Source organism: Mytilus edulis, chromosome 5, assembly GCF_963676685.1.
Source record: "Mytilus edulis chromosome 5, xbMytEdul2.2, whole genome shotgun sequence".
Classification (NCBI taxonomy): domain Eukaryota; kingdom Metazoa; phylum Mollusca; class Bivalvia; order Mytilida; family Mytilidae; genus Mytilus; species Mytilus edulis.
In genome coordinates, this window is record NC_092348.1 from 82,139,447 (window position 1) to 82,163,184 (window position 23,738).

Consider the following 23,738-nt stretch of genomic DNA (forward strand, 5'->3'; position numbering starts at 1 on the left):
ACACCACTGGGTCGATGCCACTGCTGGTGGACGTTTCGTCCCCGAGGGTATCACCAGCCCAGTAGTCAACACTTCGGTGTTGACATGAATATCAATAATGTGGTCATTTTTTTTTTATAGATTTCCTGTTTATAAAACTTTGAATTTTTCGAAAAACTAAGGATTTTTTTATCCCAGGCATAGATTACCTTAGACAAATTTGGCACAACTTTTTGGAATTTTGGATTTTAAATGCTCTTCAACTTTGTTCTTGTTTGGCTTTATAATATTTCGATATGAGCGTCACTGATGAGTCTTATGTAGACGAAACGCGCGTCTGGCGTACTAAATTATAACCCTGGTACCTTTGATAACTAATTAGCTCTATAAAATCAGGTTCAATACACCATTTTCCACATTTGAAAATGCCTGTACCAAGTCAGGAATATGACAGTTGTCCATTGGTTTGATGTGTTTTATTATATGATTTTGCCATTTGATTAGGACTTTTCCGTTTTGAATTTTCCTCGGATTTCAGTATTTTTGTGATTTTACTTTTTTAGATGGATGTTGATACATGTTCCTGTTCAATCATCTAACGACTTCCATGAAAGGTGCATTTTCAATAATATATATATTTGTGTTTATAGATATAGGAAGATGTGGTGTGAGTGCCAATTATACAACTCTCCATCCAAATAACAGTTTCTAGAAGTAAACCATTATAGGTCAATGTATGGTCTTCAACACGGAGCCTTCGTTCACACCGAACAACAAGCTATAAAGGGCCCCAAAATTACTAGTGTAAAACAATTCAAACGGGAAAACCAACGGTCTAATCTATATAAGAAACGAGAAACGAGAAACACGTATAAATTACATAAGCAAACGACAACTACTGTACATCAGATTCCTGACTAAGAACAGGAGCAAACATTTGCAGCGGGATTAAACGTTTTAATGGTACCAAACCGTCTCCCTTTTTCTGAAAAAAATAGTAAAACATCACAACATAGAAAAACACACGATAAATTATCAATTGGAAGGTGCATTATTAGTCCTAAACAATATAAGAGTTAGGAAATTCAATTGAAGGTGTCTTATATTTAGGACAAAAAGTAGCATTGACTCTAATGACGATTTAAGATTTTAACAAGAATGTGTCCAAAGTACACGGATGCCCCACTCGCACTATCATTTTCCATGTTTAATGGACCACGAAATTGGATAAAAAATATAATTAGGCATTAAAATTAGAAAGATAATATCATAGGGAACATGTGTACTAAGTTTCAAGTTGATTGGACTTCAACTTCATCAAAAACTACCTTGACCAAAAACTTTAAGCTGAAACATGCACTTTTATTTTCTATGTTCAGTGGACCGTAAAATTGGGGTCAAAAGTTTAATTTGGCTTTAAAATTAGAAAGATCATATGATAAGGAACATGTGTACTAAGTTTCAAGTTGATTGGACATAAACTTCATCAAAAACTACCTTGACCAAAAACTTTAACCTGAAGCGGGACAGACGGACGAACGAACAGACGGACGGACGAACGGACGGACGAACGGACGGACGAACGAACGCACAGACCAGAAAACATAATGCCCCTCTACTATCGTAGGTGGGGCATAAAAAATGAAGTTATGAATATTCAAATAGAAACCTGAAATAAGTAAATACATAGCATGATTACTTTAAAATGAAGAAAACGGCAAATTAAATTTCTACCAACTGTTTAACAATGTTTAATCTTTGCGACCTTCAATACAATATATATATATATAGGTGCATGAATACTTTTAATAACTGACCATTAATTTGTTTGGCACTTGATACTTGTATTGACTGACCATTAGGACACAGTACCCTAGTATCATATATCTGGTTCAATGTTATGAACTTAAAAGCTTTAAAAATATTTATTTGCCTTAAACTGATTTCTTTTACTTTGATCACAGTATAAATTGTACAGATAATCAGATTTTAATCTTCGTTCAACTATTTTTTACTGATTTACCTTGTTGTGATTCTGGATTAAAATGATTATCAAATTTAATTTTGTCAGCTAAACTGAAATGACGCACTGGATTATACCAAATAATTTCTTTTAAATCCGGAGACTTCAATATTTTGTACTATTAAGATCAAAACAAAGCTGTCCTTTAATAATATCTTCTTTTATAATGTTATTAAATCGTTATTGCTTCAGCGTTAGTCAATATTTTTTAATAAGTTTATGTTCCAGATATCTTAATATTCTAATTTGTACCCTTTTTAGGCTTTTCTAGTCTTTTAGCCATAATTTCAACTCAGGTCTTGACTGTTTTCAATTGCAAATACAAAAATGGTGCACTGGTTCTTGAAAAAAATTAATTTACATGAAACACTATCACTGACAGGAATGATCCTTCAAAGTAAAAGTTATCAAAGGTACCAGGATTATAATTTAATACGCCAGACGCGCGTTTCGTCTACATAAGACTCATCAGTGACGCTCAGATCCAAATAGTTATAAAGCCAAACAAGTCCAAAGTTGAAGAGCATTGAGGACCAAAAATTCCAAAAGGTTGTGCCAAATACCGCTACGGTAATCTATTCCTGGGATAAGAAAATCCTGAGTTTTTCGAAAAATTCAAAGTTTTATAACAGGAAATTTATTAAAATGACCATATAATTGATATTCATGTCAACACCGAAAACATGTACTAACAACCGAAATTCCGAATTAACAAATTTAATTCATTACAGCTGGTAAGTTGCAAATGATAAGGATTTCTAATATGAGCGCCAATAAAAAGTAAAATAACAAAAATACTGAACTTCGAGGAAAATAGAAAACGAAAATTCCTTAATCAAATGGCAAACTCAAAAGCTCAAACACATCCAACGAATAAATAACAGCTGACATATTCATGACTTGGTACAGTCATTTTTTTCTTATGTATAAAATCAACTACTAGTATTCATCTTATACCAAAGCAACCGTGAGTTATTATGATGCAACAGCGCAACATAAGAGCAAACTGTATTTGAACAAAGTTATTTGTTCAATGATATCCCCAAAAATGTTTTACTATAAGGTAACAATTTAATACGATTTTCAGATGGCCACTGAATGTGATCTATAGAATTATTCAAGATGAAAGTATTACGAAGAAGATTTTTTTGACGGTAGAGTAAGACGATATTAAACATGCGAAATAAAAAAAAGTTTATGGTTAATCCCATAGAAAGAGTGTCATAATATAAAAATGCTAAAAGTTCGTGAAAAAAAAGACAAAATATTCAAAATGAATACAGACTGAAAAAAAACTGGCAATGTCATGTGTCAAAAACGAAAAACAACGAATATACAAAGAACAAATTTCTACCTCAGGCATAGATTACCTCAGCTGTTTTTGGCAACACCTGTAGGAATTTTGGTATCAAAGCTCTTCAACTTCGTACTTTATTAGCCTTTTTAACTTTTTTGGATTCGAGCGTCACTGATGAGTCTTTTGTAGACGAAACGCGCGTCTGGCGTATATACAAATGTTAGTCCTGGTATCTATGATGAGTTTATTCACACATAGAAAACTAACGATTGAGCCGCATGAACCCCAACAAAAAATAAAAACTATTTCTAGTGCTCCAGAATGCTAGCCGATGATAAGTTTCATATGAAGTTATATTTTTACCAATTTAACCTTTTCGCCGTGTTATTTCCTCTTTTGAAGGTTTTATCTTTGAAATAATGTCCCATTTTCCTCTTTTATCATTTGAAACTGAATTCAATGAATCTATATTTACAAGTAATTAATTTCTTTGATGGATATCTTGTTTATTTGACATGTCATACATGTGACGTTTCACTCAAATTAAATATATACCTTAATTACCACGCCTTTTCGGTACAATTACTTTCTCCAAAATATCAGTAGCATTGAACCTCAATTTGACGTAAAATATTAGATTGAATTGTAAGCCTGACATAGCGTATCTAAACATCTCAGACGTAAACACTTTATTAATGAAATTAACCACATCATTTTCTTTGGAGGCACATTCCTACCATTAACATGAAAAATAACTTCCGATGTTCATTCTGCATTAAAACAATCTATTAAAGTATCGCAAATGTATTTTGATTTCGTTATAGATATTAATTTGCGTGATAATAATGTATTTTAAAGTGTTGCCAAATAGATCTTTATAATAATTAAAAACTAATTAAATTCTAATTCGTAAACTCAAACGAACATAAAATATTTATCAAATAACCACAAACTCTTACATGGGAGACGCCACTTGCAGAGACAAGTGCTCGTTTTTATTATAAATATGAGTATAATAATGTTGAAAGTTAATATAAATATATAGCTATAAAGCAGCTTATACTGGTTTCTCCACAAATCTGAAAAAAAAATTAATATGATTAATAATATTATTTATTTTGCAAAATGCTACTGTACACTTTGACTGAAATGGCCCGAATGACTTAAAACCACCTGAGTTCACTCGTGCATGAACTCAATATCCCAATCGAACCGATCTTACTATAATTAACCAAACACGTGTTAACTATAAACAAACATCATTTTACATGTTCGATTTTGTACAACTTTGATAAATACATAGATACAAAGCTAAATTTAGCACCATGAATCATTTCAAATATGACAGTTCTTTGTCCATTCGTTTTTGATACGTTTTGTTTTTTTGATTTTGCCATGTGATTATGGACTTTCCGAATTGATTTTCCTCTAAGTTCAGTATTTTTGTGATTTTATTATTTTCTACTGCCATGATATGAAATATTAGTGGTCATTGTATCTAATGCATTTTTTCCGAGTTAAAGGTATGTCATTCTAGACGATAAATTGTATAAAAGTGAGAAGTGGTATATAAATAAGGGCAACAGTAGTATGCAGGTGTTCAAAAGTCTTCGATTGAGTGAAAATAATTCCGGTTTACAAATTCAAACAGAGGAAACACGTCAAATATAAGGGGGGGGAACAAACAAACCACAGAACCACTGACGTATTATTGCATTTAAATTACACAATACAAACTTTCTGTTGTCTCCTTCTAAGTTTGCGAATGGAAATTTCATGTTTAGAGATCAAAATTATAAATATAAAGATATCAATCGTGCAACCAGAATAGCACAAATTGCAATACATATCCTTCCTTATTTTTTGCATAAAAAAATAAGGTGTTTTTTGGGTTATTTCATAAAGTTGTAAACGCGTTGATCGTGTTTTTCTATTATACTCGAGAAGATATTATTTTGTATTAGTACTTCTGAAACGATTTCCTGTCAGTGGACTGAAGGTACTCGGATGTAGTCACATGATCCATAATTCGTCCTAATATACTGCCCTCTTTTTAAATTATGCATCGTAAAGCTTAAATTCACCCTGTTTTTCCCACTATTTTAAATACACGTAGACAGGTAAAAGGGATAAACTAAGGATTTATGTATTTATCATACAAATCCTCGGATGAAGTAAGCTTAAATTATTGAAATTCAATTTTCAAAAAAATTATATAAAAAGTAATAACCTACAATTCGGCATTCTCATGTGCGACTAAAACAATACCAGACCTTTAAGTCGATATGTTTATATTTTGTTATTACCATGAGACTATCTATTCAATAATTTGTAAAATGAAAAATAATCCATGTCAAAGGCGTACCATCACCTATCTTTATCATCAGGATTATATATTAACCGTTATTGAATACATTTGTACTTTATATAACCCTTTATAAGACAGATTTATATATATATTTATATATCAATATATTATGTGATAAGTTCTGGAGAAAAGAAAAAAAATGAAGTTCAAAACGTGTTTTTCAGGTTGTTGAAGTTTTAAGGTATATTTTAATAGAAAATTTGGTCTAGATATATGTAGTTATAAATAAAGGCAACAGAGGTATACCGCTGTTCGAAAGTCGATTGAGAAAAAAACAAATCCAGTTTACAAGCTAAAACCGAGGGAAACACACAAATCATAAGAGGTTAACAAGAAAACAACAAAAACAATGAAGTCAACAAAAAAAACAAACGATTATGCAACACACACAAAAACTATAAGATAAAAACTGCCATTTTCCTGACTTGTCACAGGACATTTTAAGAAAAAAATGGTGGGTTGAACCTAGTTTTATGGCTAAAATAAAAAGATGTGGTATGATTTCGAATCAGACAATTACTTATCAGAGACCAAATGACTCAGAACATCTTAAAACCGCCTTTGACTGACATGAATATTCACATTAGCAATGTTCGACTTAGTTCACAGCGTCTTCGTTGATTTAGTTTTTTTTTTCTTTTTTTATCAGTTATTTCTTTGACTTTTGACTTTTATCTATGCTATTGAGAACCATCAATCAAGATGGAGTGTCCGGGGAGCAAAATATTTGCTATTTTGAAATGGCATTGTCATTTTGTTTTGAACATCCCTTTGGTATCAACCACCTCTCTGTAAAGGATCAAATTGAAATTACTAAGTCATACACTTTTCAATGTCATTTCAAATTATATGATCAAAGTTAAAAGGTCAAATAAAATACGACGATGAAGAACATTGGGGCCCACCATTCTGAATGGTTTTCCTAAATACAACTTTTGTTGTCTATTCATGGGGTAGATAAATCTTTAGAAAAATTCTAAGTTTGTTAACAGTTAATTTACAATTGTTACTATATCAATGAAAACGCGTGTCAACACAGAAGTTCTTATGAAGTAAGTATAATGATGAAATTTTAAAGTTCAGGTCAAAATATCAACATATAAAACAAGGCAATAAAAACAGTTTAAAGAGTATGTACTCGATACGTAGGGTGGTCGTATGAATTAAAAAGGTAAGCATGAGGTTATTAGCACAACCTCATGGCTAGTTTAATATAGTGTTCTTGTTATGTTTTTTTTTTTTTGTTTATTACTTTTTGTATTGCAAATTTACATTTGAAACAACTACAAAAATATTATCCTGAATTCACAGATCAATCCAGTTAGTTTCGATATCTTTTTCATGTCGTTTTGATTTTTAATAATATTTGCCTTATTCAATTATGAAAGTAAGTAATATTTCCATGATTGAATTGATGATATAAATCAAACGATTTTATGGCAATTTTAATAATACCATATTTTGGCCATTTAAATTTAAAAATTACTAAATCTTATTTTAAATATACAAAGTATAATTCTTCAGTTTACTAAAAACATTGGCCCCTTATACGTTTATAACAATTTGATGTTTAATCAAAATTTGATATTTGTTTTTGTGTCATTTTTCATCGGACATGATTCATTGGTTATTGATTTTTAAAATAAAACATATCCCACCAAGAGGAAACACGATTTCATTTCAGAATAAAGATGATTTAAAAAAAAATCTAATAATTTTTTTTCAGGCTATGGTACTTTGTTCGTATAGGAATCTTTTCACATCTGACTTGTATCATAAATGACCAGCTATCAATGACACACTACACTTGGTTAATACGGCTTATATTATCAATGTTCTTTTATCAAAGAGACAAGGTATGGGTGAATTTGGCTTATATTATCAATGATAAGTCATCAACAATACAAGGAATTGGTGAATCAGGCTTACATAAACAAATAGCAATCATCAACGATACAAGGTATTGGTGAAGCAGGCTTGCATTAGAAATGATCAGTCATTAGCGATACAAGATGTGGTTAATCTGGCTTATATTATCAATATCTTTTATCAAAGATACAAGGTGTAAGTTAATTTGGCTTATATCGTTGATAATCAGTCATCAAAGATACGAAGTGTTGGTTAATCTGGCTTATATCACTATGATCAGTAATAAAAAAAAATACGAGGAGTTGGTTACTTTGACGTATACTATTAATGATCAGTCATAAGATATACAAGGTGTTAGTTAATCTGGCTTATATCATTATGATCAGTCATCAAAGAAACGAGAAGTTGGATAATTTGGCTTATATCATTAATGATCAGTCATCAAAGATACAAGATATTAATGAATCCGATGCAGACAAAATTGTTACCGTTAATTGTATTACTAGTACTACCCCTGTATCTATTATTCTGTGGGGGATTCACAGAAGATATAACTATCTCAGTAGCCAGTTATTCCGTAACAATATTTTTAAAATTATGTTAAGTTTAAGAATTCATCTTCATCTGGCAAAGCTCTGATTCCTTGCCCGAATAACATGGTTATTATGGTTGTACTTTTTTTTTTGCCATATTCAGTTCATCAATGATCAATCATCAAATACTAATTCTTTAAATGAAATAAACATTAAAATAAACAAAAGGCAAACTGACAAGTTTCAAAGTTGCATAACTTGAGAAAGTCAGATTACATGAGGTTTGTACTTTTCACCGTATGTATCAATACCAATATCATAAATGCACTTGATTTTTTTTAGTACTTTAAGATTTAAACCTCCAAAATATTTGCTTGGTCAGCGGATTAAACCATTACGTATATTGATTAACCTAGTTTACCCGTCGTAAATTGTTATCCTAAACATAAACATCAGAAGTTGATGTCATTGCTTTAATATTTTTTTTAATTGTGTGTTTGTTTTTGGTCTTTTGTAGACTGGGTAAACTTCAGATTGTGTCTAGACACGGGACGATTTAGAGCTGATTTATCCTTTGTTGAAACCAGCATGTCCCTTGAATGTGTCTTGTCTGTGTTTAACACTATCGACCATATTCATTTTTGAGAATCAATCCTTTACAAAATACGGAGGAACAACGATTTAAAATCTACTTCAAAAACTGTTTTTTTTTTCAAATCTGATTAAAAATTCAGATCGATAAGAACTCGCTGGATCATATGATGAGAGCGAAATTAGAGATCTTTATTTCAAAATCACATAGTTGTAATTTTTCATCAATCATTTATAAATCTTATCCGAGAATAACGGTATTTCTGTGATATATTCCTTTAACTTGATATTCCTTTCTATACCCATTCGGGCTAAAATTTAATATAGAATCGGTTTAACTGTATGAAAAAGGACTATTTGTTGAATTGACAAATAAACTTATCATAGATACCAGGACTAAATTTTGTATATACGCCAGACGCGTGTTTCGTCTTCAAAAGACTCATCAGTGACGCTCGAATCCAAAAAAGTTTAAAAGGCCAAATAAAGTACGAAGTTGAAGAGCATTGAGGACCAAAATTCCTAAAAGTTTTGCCAAATACAGCTATGCCTGAGGTAGAAAAGCCTTAGTATTTCAAAAAAAAATGAAAATTTTGAAAACAGTTAATTTATAAATATAACCATATCAATCAAAACGTTTGATACTCTTTGAGTGTGTGTCAAATCAGATTGTGCGAAACCAATAAATAAATATCTGAGTTTTGTCTCAAAATAACTTCGAATCTTAAATTGGCATTGGCATTCAAATTCATGTTCACCGATTCGACACAAATTCTCACAGTTGATTTGTAACATACGGAACGTATATCCAAATTATAAAAAATCTAAAATAAACAAATTTACAAGGCATGTGGTGGATAATATATATTATTATATTTCATGTTAAAATGACATATTTTGATTGGCTAATACGAGAGTGTTAATTTACTCTATCACATGGCTGAGAGGGTGACAATTTTTTTTAATGTTACCCTCTCGTCTAGACCAATCAAAAATAGACAATTTAAGGGACAATGAATTGAATTTACATCAAGTAATTGAATATAATGATTAAGTTTTACGTTTTGGCTTAGTTTTTATTATTAAACTGTTAAAAAAAAACCATCTCGCTTAATTTTGTTGTTTTTTCTAATACCCGTAACTTTGTTATGTATGTGACGTTATAGAAAATACTTTTGAAATAAAATTAATCTTTAAAAGACAATAGCTATAGGAAATTAAGTATAATGAATTAAATAACACATAGCTTCGCCGCGGTTGACAATGTTTTCTCGGGGTACCAATCTGCTCTATCACCCTCTCAGCTATGTGTTATTTAATTCATTATACTTAATTTCCTATAGCTATTGTCTTTTAAAGATTAATTTTATTTCAAAAGTATTTTCAGCTATGTGGCATTTACATATAATCGTTTCGCGTGTATTTTAGTCTAGACGTCATCTAATTAACTATGAAAATGACCGTCGAAGACTACCAACGGTCATATAAGCGATATAAACATAAATATAGATAACATAGATAGCTTATAAATCGTGCAGTTAAATTTTCTTGGTCTTTTTAATTTCATATGATAGGTTAAAAATATATGTTAATCGTCGTTTTTACCTGTATATGAATGAGTGTTTGTGATTCGAAACAGTCAGTTAAATGATTTACCTCTGTTTAACTTTCACGTTGTGCCATTCTTATCCTTTTGATAACTGAACACGCATGATTCATGCGTAACCCATCTCTAGTTAAAGAGTTGAATTGAAATTCATATGAATACACATTGAATGAGGTCGACTTGTTTACTTGCAAGTGCATATTTCTTCATCTAATATTTATAGCATTCACAAAAAGTTTTTTTTTAATAAAAAGTTTGATTTTAATATACAAATATTGAAAAAAAATTGTGTTATGTATGTATTGTATTGTTTATTGCATTAAATAACCTGTTCAGAACAAAAGTAGAATAACAAAAATACCGAACTCCAAAGAATTTTAAAAACGGAGAGTCCATTTTCAAATGGCAAAATCAAAGGCTCAAACACATCAAACGAATGGAAAACAACTCTCAGAGTGTTTTTTTTTTTATTATTATTATTTGTTTAGAGTTTACATATTTCTTCTCAAATTTATGCAGTTTACGATTTATTTACATTGCAAATTATACGGAAGTGCAATTTAATTATCAAAGAATATAAACGGGAATTACAAGACTAATAGGTCGAAGTGAAATTACAATAACTTATAACCGAAAATTGACAAAAAGACAAACAAGACACCAAAACTGTATACAGACAACTAAAGACTATGATACACATTCAAAGTATAAAAGATCATTGATATAATTGTATGTGACTATTCATGTCAAATATAAATGCTTGTAATCAACTTTCTATTATTTTCGATACATGTTTCAATGATTTGTAATAATAACTACTACACTTCGTAACTCAACGTATGAAGTAAAACCTTAAAATAGATTTATTTTAGACTGACTTTTCTTTTACCTTCGCTGTTGTATTTTTTCTAGTATTTGACCCAATGAATATAACATATGTGATAAACAAAGGAATATATATCAGAAGAATTTTGTATAGTTCTTTCAGAGTGCCTACGTTTTGTCAACTCCAATTCAATACACATGTAACAAGATAACATAAGGTCTTCGTTTGAAATCATAATGTGTTCGTCCTCCCGTCCATTCAAAAGCTTATAATTATATAATATAATTATGCGCAAATCCGAATATGTAAGGATATGGATTACATAAAGGAGAAAAATCCTCATTTTGCTTTACGATTATAGTTTACATATCCATAAAAAAAAATTTAAGCAATTCAAAAAGAAAATGTATAGCTTATCATTATATATTGCAAATTAACTATACAATTTGTCAGTAATACACATGTTTTGTTAAAATTCGTGACAAATAAGAAGCAGCAATAGTTTACTGATGTTCAAAGCCTAAAAATTACATTTTGAATACTATGAAAAAAACGTTAATAAGTTTTTTATTTCAAATATTTTGGCCTCGAGCAACTTTGAAAAGAGGTTTATTGTCGAAATGGGAATGTGTAAATTAGTACCTTTAATGTTATCTTAGTGTTCAAACAAAGAAAATGATTAAGGAAATTACATTAACTGTAAACGGAGGGGGGTAGGGGAATTGTCGAAAAGCTAATGTCTGTTATTATTCCTTTGCTGTTGTTGTTATTCTGGTATTTGACTCAATGCTTACAACATATGTCATAAACATTGGAATATATATCATAGGCCTTAAGAGGATACTTTTTTGCTGAGTTCTTTTCAGAATGCCTAAGTTTTGTCATCTCAAATTCAATACACATGTTCTTACCAATCTTCATCATATAATCTGTAGTTTACGTAGTCGTTTTGGGGATAAGAATGCTTGCTCTTTTATTTTATTAATTTTTGATAAACGTCTACAGAAATCCCCTCACATTTCGAAAACATAAAAAAAACATTATGCACTAGAATTCTTCAAATACCCAATATAAACATAGGACTGATGTTACTGTCGATTGGCTTAAATTAGAGTGACATTACTTTACCGATGTTCAATTATATATTCACTATATAGCATTAAGCGATTTGAATGGAGAGAAAAACGATATCACATAAAAACTAAAAAAATTTGAATGAACCCTAAATTAAGTGAGACAGTTGCTTAACAGTATATGCGTCTCCCGCTGTGGGTACATCACTCACCATGAGTATTCATACTCACAGCGTCTCACGCTATGGATACACCACTCACCATGAGTATTCATACTCACAGCGTCTTCCGCAATGGATACACCTCTCACCATGAGTATTCATACTCACAGCGTCTCCCGCTATGGATACACCACTCACCATGAGTATTCATAATCTGTCAAAATAGCACAGTCGGGAATAGGGAACATTCGATTTAACTACAGATAAGATGAGTATGCTGGTATCTAAAAATATAAGATTGCGAAAGCATGTCACTAGCTGGTTAAAACACCAACGTAAATTAGTGTACAGAAAACTTAAGAAAAAGACAAAGGAACTCATTTCAAACAACGCAAATGACTGAAAAGCATTAACGAAAATACCGAACTCCAAGGTAAGTTAAAAAGAAAAGTCCATAAAAACCTCAAAATCAAATGCTCGATTTTATCTATCGAAGGAAACAACTTGAACCATGGACCCCAAAGTGCAATTGATGTCGTTACTGCTCATACTGTTTACTATGCACAAAAAAAAACAAGAAAATTAACTTATGAAAACATATCTTACATAATTAAATGGTGCACATTGTGGAGCAGGATCTGCTGACGCTTCCTAAGCACCCATGATCAATCCCTGCTTTTGTTGAGACGTGTTGCTCAGACTCTAGTGTTCTATGTTTGTCTTTTATTTGCTTTGCCGGGGTTTTTTTCTTCGATTTATGAGTTTGACTATTCCTTTAGTATATTCTGCCTCTCTTATATTATATACCTTCTACACTTTATCAAATGACTCTATTGTAATACAATATTGAAACTCAAGGTACTATTACACTAGGTCTGCTTAGAATTTTTATGTCATTGTACATATTTGAATACTAAAAATTTTTATCTACAAAATTAAGAACTGACTTTTATCGTCATTTTCCGCAAAATAAATTTAACAACACGATATTTTCTCACTTTCCAAATGTGTCATGTTCTTTTAATCATATAAATTTGAATAAGACAATTTACTGGGTTTTTATAATAACAGGAGCTACGAAGGATGTCACATGTATAACTGGATCTACTTACCCTTCCGGATTGCATGAAATCACCCCTAGTTTTTGGTAGGATTTGATTTGCTATTTTGTATCATGTTTAGTATTATTTGAATGTTTGTATATTTTCTTTTCTTTTGCCTTGTCAGTTGGTTTCGATCTATGAGTTTGAATGACCCTCTGGTATCTTTCGCCACTCTTCCATTGTATACTTCAACAGTGTTTTTGTTTATATTTATCATATTTTATGACAAATTGGAGTTCAAAGTTGTGTATCGTTAATTTTGTTTAATAGTATAACAAATATGTTGATAAAAAGTGTTTTCACAAGTTTTTAGATTTTTTTTACACAAATTATTGCGTAAACCCCTGAGGGTTTACGCAGTATATATTGGACGAGTGATGTAGTCTTTCGGAACACCGGATGTTAGTCGGAACACTTCTGGTCTTTCTATGACCACCTTTCAAATACATGCGCAATAGCTATGACCACCTTTCAAATGCATGCGCAATAGCTTACTAATCTGTTGAATATGCATTAGCATCTTAAGTTGCTATAGAGATATTTTACGTATGATCTGAAATTTATTATGATATAATATTTCTTGCACACGATTACAAGCTGCTAATATTAACCTAATTAGTCAAACGATGTAACCAGCTGTGTTTAGATATGAGATAAGATTTCATGTAAACAATGCGCTTTGTATTCTGAACGAGAATAATTAAAAATAAAATCTTTAGAAAGAGTTTTAGTAGCATTTTATTTTAGATTTTACGTTTAGTGAAGATGTACATGACGTTGTAAAAAGCAAGCTATTTATTTTTTTATACTGAAATTAAAGGGAAGTCTTTCTTGCATATGATTAAATCCCAGTTATTTTTTTTGGTTAAATATTGCAACTTTATTAAAAAAAAAAAATGGTTATTAAAAATAAAATTAAATAGATATTGAATATGAAAAAATAAAATATTTTGAACGAGAACAATTAAAAATAATATCTTTAAAAAAAGTATTAGCACTTTTTGAAATTTTACGTCTAGGATAGACCAAGGACATGGAAATATAATCATAAATACGTGCCTCAAATAGGTGTAAAAACGAGGATTTAAAAACAAACTCGTTTATTGAAAATAACGTTAAAATTAATTATGAAAGTTATGTCCGTATTTATTTTCATTAATATTGCAAATTTAAAGTTATTTTCTTTGTTTAAATATTGCAACATTATTTACTTTTTTTGATAACCTCTGAATCCTTTTCGTCATTAAAATGTGACTGATAAGTATAGATATTCAATATGAAGGGGGAAAAAATAACCGTGACTGAAATCTAAATCTAAAATTTATTTTAAAAAAATACACATTTGACCATGCAGATGTAAGAAATGATACTTCAAGCAATGAAACAACGAATTAAATGTGCCACTTTAATTACGACTGATAACCTAAAAATGAATCATGCATGCATTTTTAGCAGACTTAACCAGGTCGGCGATAAGATATCGAATATAAAAAAAGAAGATATCGGGTTTGGTGTCAATGAGACAACTATCTACAAGAAACCAAAATAACACAGAAATACAAACTATGGGTCACCGTACAGCCTTCAACAACAGGCAAAGCACGTACCGCATAGTCGGCTATAAAAGGCCCCGAAATGACAATGTAAAACAATCAGTCAAAAAAGAAAATTAACAAAGTCCGTATCATCGTATGCGTAACTTAGTTGCTCACCAGAGAAACTCTACGCAAGCGTTTAAACACGCGTTCCATAAGTTTGAAGTACGTCGAAATGCAAAGGTATACGCTTGGTGAACGCTTTTACTTAAGGAAAATTTTAATGGAACATAAAAAAAATCATTCAGCTCAAGCGTTTGTCAAACGTATATACCTGTAAACTGCACGCACATAATATACACGCTACACGAGCGTTGAAAACGCTACAGATAAGTTTTAGACACGTTAAGGACACATTGCATACAAAAATACTCGTCGCCTTAAAGCTGTCATTTAGGAAAAGAAGTCCGATACGGGTGAAACTTCATCAAACCTACAGAGGATGATTACACCCTCTCCAATCATGCAACATGGGACTAGACATAAAAGTACAGGAACTACTCACATTAGTTTGAGCTGTACAAGATCTACAAAAATATCCCGCCTGCCTCAAAGGTGCATATAGGATCGACCATGGTCCAGCACTAATGATACAAATACCAACCAGAGTTACAATGACGTGGTAGTAAGTCTTTAAAGGCCACCGAGCGGCCTCCAAAAATGAAAAAAAAACACTATTTAGTCGGCTATTAAATGCCCCGACCATAAAGATTTAAAAACAAAAATCAAACAAAACTAAACAGCCTTATTGATAACAAAATAATTTACGAAAACAACTTGACCGACATGAATTATGAACAACAACCACTGTACTACATGTTTCTGGCTTTAGAATGGACACTGGCACATAAACAATGTGGTGGCCATAAACCCAACCCTCCCAAATGAACCAAACCTTAAGGACAACACATCGCAAGAAAAAACTGTAAAATATCAGTTGCAATTCGCGTCCCTAAAATTATGGGTACGGTGCACAATAATCACTTACATAAAAACAATAGACACAAATCACTGAAATAATCGCACTTACCGAAAGCTTTTTCAAAGCTAGTGAACATGTAGACGAACCAGTGGACATAGACGGACTGGTAAACATGTAAACAGACGGGCGAATGTGACAGACTTATTGACAAACATTCACATATAGACAGACCTGCAGTTGGGAATGTAGGAAGACTAGGAGAAACGCTAAGGTACGCCTTACGCACACCCAATACACGCTTTAAGCTCGTTGTGCACACGATACAGATATGATTGACAGGTTGAATGCATCAAAATTACTAGCGTTTTGGTAGCGTGCATGATTTGTTTTACCTCGGCCGACGTACGTCGGATCTATACGTTGATGTGTGAAGCCGGTATTACATTATTTAAACCACTAAACAGGCAATGGCAGTTTCTAATTCTTATGCACAACAAAAGTAATATAAGACAATACATCTTTATTAAACAATTATCTAATATATATATAATGCCAAACAAGCATTTGTGTTTACGATTGCATTTCTTTTTTTAAAGAAAGCAACTTGTTTAATTTATCAGTCACTCAACTGATAACTTCATGTTTGTCTTTAATGTATTCAAATTGGTTCGCAATTTTATGATTGTGCGACCAAGGTTGACGTTTATTCAGAGATTTAATAAAGTATATGTTTGATTGACTACTGATGTTATTCAAAAGATTTTAAAATGTTTCAATTTAGACAATAGAATTGTTTTATCAATTCTATTCATACACAAACAAACAATGTACTGTATAAGTCTTGATTTTACGATGTACCCATGAATGCGTACTTCTCTTAACATTCTGTGTTGCTAGTTCAAGGTAACTGGGATATTAACTTCTTGTGAAAATATTGAATTCCGATAAAATTGATGTAATTTTCAGTTTTAAAAGAATTTACTATTTTCCCAAAAACACATTGGACAAATCAATTAGAATAAAAAGTTATCATTTATTATGATAACTGATTATTTTTGGGAGGGAAAGCACACTCAATACTGCAAAAGATGTATGTACAAAAAGAGAGAAAAAATATCTATTTCTCATAACTTCATCTATTCTCTGTAAATTACAACATTTAAGCGTCATTATAAATGTATATAGAGACGCCACTACAATGTATTAGAAACTATTCAACATGACATTTGTTAAGCTAGCAGAGTTCCTTTCCGTTTTTTTCATAGCTTCAATGTATCGACCGATAAGGTAAAGGACATGTATTTTAATTTCTATAACATACTACCGATGTACGAACGATACCAGACTGATAACCCTATATCAGCCCGACCACATGACGCCACATAGGGCTGATGGGTTATGGGTTTCTATGTAGCAACACTTCGGTAGTATCTTCATACGGAGTATTTATCTACCATTTGATACGATATTCCAATTCTTGTAGTTCCTATCATGATTTACTTGATAGCTGGATGATATTCATAAGGAAGATATAAGAACAAGTGTTCCAAGAGGTGAAGTTGAAATCCTCCCTTTGTTAGTTTTACGGTCGCCATCACGAGTCCGGTAACCGTTATGGAATATACGTTTCACAGGCGATAGCGGATATGTTCATCAAGTTGTAGCTACAATCATGTACCCTGTTCCGCTAATGTGACCTACCAAATTAGACTTAACAGGATTTGTATTTACACGAGCAACACTACGGGTGCCACATATGGGACAGGATCGGTTACCTGTCGGGAGCAGCTCTAGTTTATTTCAGTGGTCATTATTTTTTACGACATTTTGTTGTTGTTGTTCTTATCTAATTTATATAATATCTTGTATAAAATATAAAACTAACATACTAACATGATCTTTACAAAAATCATTTAAACACTTAGCATTACATGTCTTCATGCCATTTTAACCTTCCATTTCGTATAGAGAATAACAGTTAAAAGAATTCTAATAAGATATTTGAATAAACTGGCCGGGACTTATTTCCTTTGTTCTTAAAATAACATTTGTTGTACTATAAATCCAAATTCTATTAAATCGGATATTAGTTCAGTTACCGGACAGATTTACATATAAATATTAGTAAATATGTACACAGTAGATTAGTAATATGAAGTGCGTTTTAGTAGATGTATATATCTTACTAATGACTAATATGAAATCATTTCTTAAAAGGAATACGAATGTATGCAAGAATCAAAGAGATTGTTATAATTGTATAAAATGCTATAAAAATGTACAGACTGTGTGTAGCCATTCATCTGACACATCAATGTTTTTTACAATCCGATGTTTATAATATATCTTATTGTTTTCATGCAAGCTTTACAAATATGCTAGTGCTTCATATTTTTAAAGGGGCATTAGCTGTCAGTTTCATGTTCACCGATTTGACTCAAATTCTCATATTTGATTTATAAAAATTTAAAACATTTATCCAAATTATAAAAAAGGTAAAATAAACAGTAAACAGGGCATGGGCTGGAGAATATGTAGCTTCGTCTCGTGTGTATTTTAGTCAAGACGCCATCTTATTCACTTTCGAGTTGACCTCCGAAGACCTCCGATTGTCATATAAGCGATATAAACATAAATATAGATATGAATAGATAGGGAAATCGTTCTCTTGGATTTGTCTAAGTTTAATTTCATATTATATATAGATAAAAAATATGTGTTAATTCTCGTTTTTACCTGTATAATAATGATGTGTTATGGATCGAATCAGTCAATCAAATGATTTACCTTTGTTTCACTTTCAATTTTGACATTATTTTCCTTTAAATAACTCAACACGAACGATCCATGCGTTATTATTCTCTATCTTAGGGGTTAAATTGAAGTGAACATGAATACAGATTCAATGAGGTCGAATTATTCACCTGCAAGTGATAAATTCGTCACCAATGTTACTAAGGTTATTTTGACAAAATTGAACCATATTGGCCCCTAAAAGCGAATTATTATTTTACGGTTTCACTTTCATTGATGATTGAAAATAAAAATATTATATTATAGATATTTTATGTTTCTCGTAGCTATGATTCTTTTAAAACAATCTATAAGTTTGATGAACTCGTATCTCATTCCTTATGAATGTCTAAGCAGAACTTTACAATATGTTATAAATTAAAAAAGCATTGAATCGGTGTTTTGGTGAACTTTTAAAATTATATAGGAAACAAATAAGGTTTTTTTATTAGAAAAACAAAATATCTTTAATAGTATATTTTAAAAAAATGACCATTGTTACATTATAGTTCGTGTGTGTTACATTTCGGTGTTGTGTCGTAGTTCTGTTATATTTGATACGTTTCCCTCAGTTTTAGGTGTCATACCACCAATTACTCCCACAAATTTAGAACGTGATAGTAGGCCTACTCGGACAAAAAATAGTGCATTTGATGTCATTGTCCACCTAAACTAACCAACAAATTTGCAGAAATGAAAGTTTTGTTGAAAGAGAAATACATTAAGACCATTTTAAGCCAAAATTTACCTGTTTATGAGTTTGCATTAAAAATAAGGATTAATGCGCTCCATAGTATACTAATTTAAGATTTCCAGAAAACCAGGGGTTATTTTTAGTGGTACCTCCTTTCGGAAGCTCTCTTCTTTCTTATATGATTTTGAATGTATGTTGAAAATTGGCATGCAGAAAGGTGACACCTGAACGATTCAGGATATACCATGTTTCTATGAAGTTAAACTTAAGGTAAAATATTTAGAAAGCTGTGAAAATTGCAAAATTTGGTTGAACAGATAGGGACTTTTAATTAGTGGTATGACACCTTTAGTTTGTAACCCGGATTTGTTTTTTCTCTATGGATTTATGAATTTTTTAACAGCGGTATACTACTGTTGCCTTTATTTAAATATCTTAAATGACAATGCACAATTATTTAATTGAAATCAAAGATCGAGTAGTCGAAATCTAGTACATGATGATTATGACCTTCTTTTATTGTTTATAACGAACTGGGAAACATATCATATATGAAATGCTTTGTATATTTTGAAAATACCAGTCAATTTGGCAGAGTTAATAAAAAAATCACAAGGGGTTTTATTTCTTATTCTTCTTGCTGGTGGGTGGTATTATTTGACCCTATAGAACGAAGTAGGACCGTATATCGATGCCACCCTCTCAATGACTTCGACAAGTTGTAAAAAAATGCAAGCACACAAAAAAAATAATAAGATGGAAATATATTGGTTAACAATCATATCTGTCTTGTGAACTCATTTTGAAAATGACAGATAACAAAACTGTGGACTGTAGACACACAATATTGTGTCAAGTGTCAATTTTTTTACAATATAAATTTGACGTGGTTTGTTAATTAACAAGCTACTGTGCGACATATATACGACACATCTTTAGGAAAAAACTTTATTGATTTTGAATATTCAGCATTATAGATCATTAAAGAATTAATATTTCTCTCCCTAATGAGAAAACATCAATTTTCTTGTCGTGATTCTTTTGTGTGTGTGTGTGTGATCGGACTGTTTACGTTGACACAATGTCCACGTAGATTCTATCTTTTAATATCATTTTAAGATATTTCACTGTCCAACAATGTCTTCATAATTTTCTGATATCAATATCCCGTGAGATCCCGTGTGTCCAATCCGTAATTATGAAAAATAAGATCAAAATGACGTATTTAGAGGGATTTGAAAAAAAATACTAAGTGGCTCAGCTGCGCAGACAACATCGTCTATTAAACCTAATAAAAATGGACAACTTTTATTGCTTCAGGCATTAACCATATCAAATGACTTAATAAAATATATGTGCCAAACTAATTTTGATATTAGGCTTTAATTAATCTACGAACTTTAATTGCATTTTGGTTAACCATTTAACATTCTTTTTACATATCACATTTAAAAGAAAAAAGTCATTTACTAATTTTAAACGGATAACTATGGCTTAAACAGTTTATCTTAACTATAATAAAACTAAAGAACATACGTAGATATAAGAAGATGTGGCCGGTATGAATGCCAATAAGACAACTATTCATCCAAGTCACAATTTGTAAAAGTAAACCATTTTATGTCGACTCGCAACGAACAGCAAGGTATAAAGTGCCCGAAAAATGACTAGTGTAAAATCATTCACGCAAAGAAACCAACGGTCTAATCTACATTAAAAAAACGAGAAACGAGAAACACGTATGAATCAAATCAACAAACGACAAACACTGAACATCACGTTCCTGACTTAGGGCAGGTGCAAACCATTACAGCAGATTTAAACGTTTTAATAGGTACCAATAGTTATCAAAGGTACCATGCATGCTTATGATTTAATACGCCAGACGCGCGTTTCGTCTGCATATCTCATTAGTGACGCTCAGATTGGACCAACCTTTTCTCTTATACCAGAAACAATAGTATACCATCACAAAATAGAAAGACACACCACAAAATATCAATTGAAATAGCTTAACTCAATCAAAAGACATATTAACAAAAATGATCCTACACAAAATACGATCATTAGCATAAAGTCTTTTTGGCAATTGCAATCTGACAAAATGTATATGTCTAATCTTCATTTGAGTGATCAATTCTGGTTCTTTTTTATGTGATGGATTTCAATCATGGTATTTTATCGATTTATGAATTTCGAACAGCGGTATACTACTGTTGCCTTTATTATTAGACTTTAAAAAAAGGGATATATAGACAATAACTGTTTAGTGTCTTTAAATATCAGCTGCATTTGTACGAGGCTAGGAAACAAGGTGTATGCGAGCTTTTGGCGAGCTACTACACCTGTTTCGAGCCGAGTACAAATACAGCTTATATTTAAAGACACTAAACAGTTATTGTCTTTATCCTGCAATTAATTATGTATATTGTTTGTGTTTTGAAAGACACAAAAACTAACATATTTAGCATTTATTTTCGATTTGTAATTCCTTGAGGCTCGCGCATAGTAATATCAAAATCACACATTATGCTGAAGACGGATTCGCAAAAAAAGAATCTCGAATGGTCAACAATAATACATCGCTCAAGGTGAATAATTATCTACAAATGTATTTTAACATAACAACTAATTTCAACAGTAAAAACAAATAACAAAACATTGTCAAAGAAGTAGGTTCAGTAAGACCCCTTTTTGGCCCCAAAATATAGCAGTTTTACAAAATTGTTAAAATGTAAACCTTTAGTTATTTATTGGACAGTAGAATGCTTCTGCTACAAAAATAGTTGTTTTTGACAATACAATGCACATATATCCGGTACTAGCACCATTAAGTCATGCTAAATTACTGAAATCCTCATAATTCTAGCATTTTAGTTAAATTTTAGACGGTTTTCGTGTAAAACGAAAGTGGCCACATTCGTGTTCATCCTTAATATTGAAATGTAAGTTGTATTTTATGATATAACATAACATATATAAAGGTTGAGGATGAACACGGATGCGGCCACTTTCATTTTTACCAAATACCATCTGAAAAGTGACATTTTTCGGCATATTAGGTAGATTTTTCATATTTGAGCTTGAATCGGATCGTTTTTAATGACTAAATCTGTTAAAATCTTTCACATAAACTAATTAATTCAAATAAAATAGACACTTAAGTGTTTAAAAAGTGGTCAAAATATTTCGTCAGATGAACCTGAAATTTGAGGCCAAAATCGGTCCTTACCGGACCTACTCCTTTGAAACAGAAGTGTACGAGTTGTCCTACGCTTCAGACTTGACATTCACTAAACATGCATGCTGAAATTGACATGGTTGATTTTGCAACACAATCATACACATTCAAGTTTTGAAATCCACAATTGTCATCGTCATTGGAATGCAACGGGAATACACATTCTGAGGTCACACAGGTTCAAACAATACTCAGTCCGGCAGTGGGCGGAGCTTTAAAGCGATATCTGTATAGTAAACAGATACAGCATAGCGATATCTGTAGGGCTGTATCTGTATAGTAGGACACCTAGTTGCAGGATAATAAAAAAAAATACCTTTAACTTGTTTGTTATTGGCTATCGTTATCAATGAATTTACGCTCGCTCATTCTGTCAGAGACATTCCAATGGGATTTTAAATAGAATAAAAGAATAAAGTTCATGCATGTGCACGAGAAAAAAAAAGTATTTAAGTATCCAACATTAAAATCAACACAAAATGTTAAGTTCCTGCTTGTTATTTGTTTTATTTGATTTATGCGTTCAGAACCTGTGGTGACCCCACAGTTTAAATGCCTATAACAAGTACGAATCGCTTTTTCAGCGTTATAGAGGAACGTTCATCTAATCTTACCAAGTCAATTGATAATCTGAGCGCTCCAACAAGTGGTCACATCCACAATGTTATGAAAATGATTCTATCATAGACCATCAACTGTAAGATTTCACAATATGACACAAAAGCATTAAAATTCACGACAAGAATGATGAATCACAATAATTCGTCAGTTTTTGTTTATATACCAATATTATGAGCACACAAATCACTTGCATGTAACGTTACAATTAGTACTATTTATGACACTCAGCTTGAGCTAAGAGTATAAACTTATTTATGGCATATGGGAAAACTTTGTTTATGCCAGCGTCACAGTCTCCAAATATTGACACCAGATAGACAAACCGATCTAGAATTAAGAATTTCGCGCAAAGATGGCCCCGAACTTGGTTAACAGCCAACCAACATCCGGATTCGAAGTAAGTACGATGCCTGCAGAAGGTCACTCAACGGCATCAGAACCAC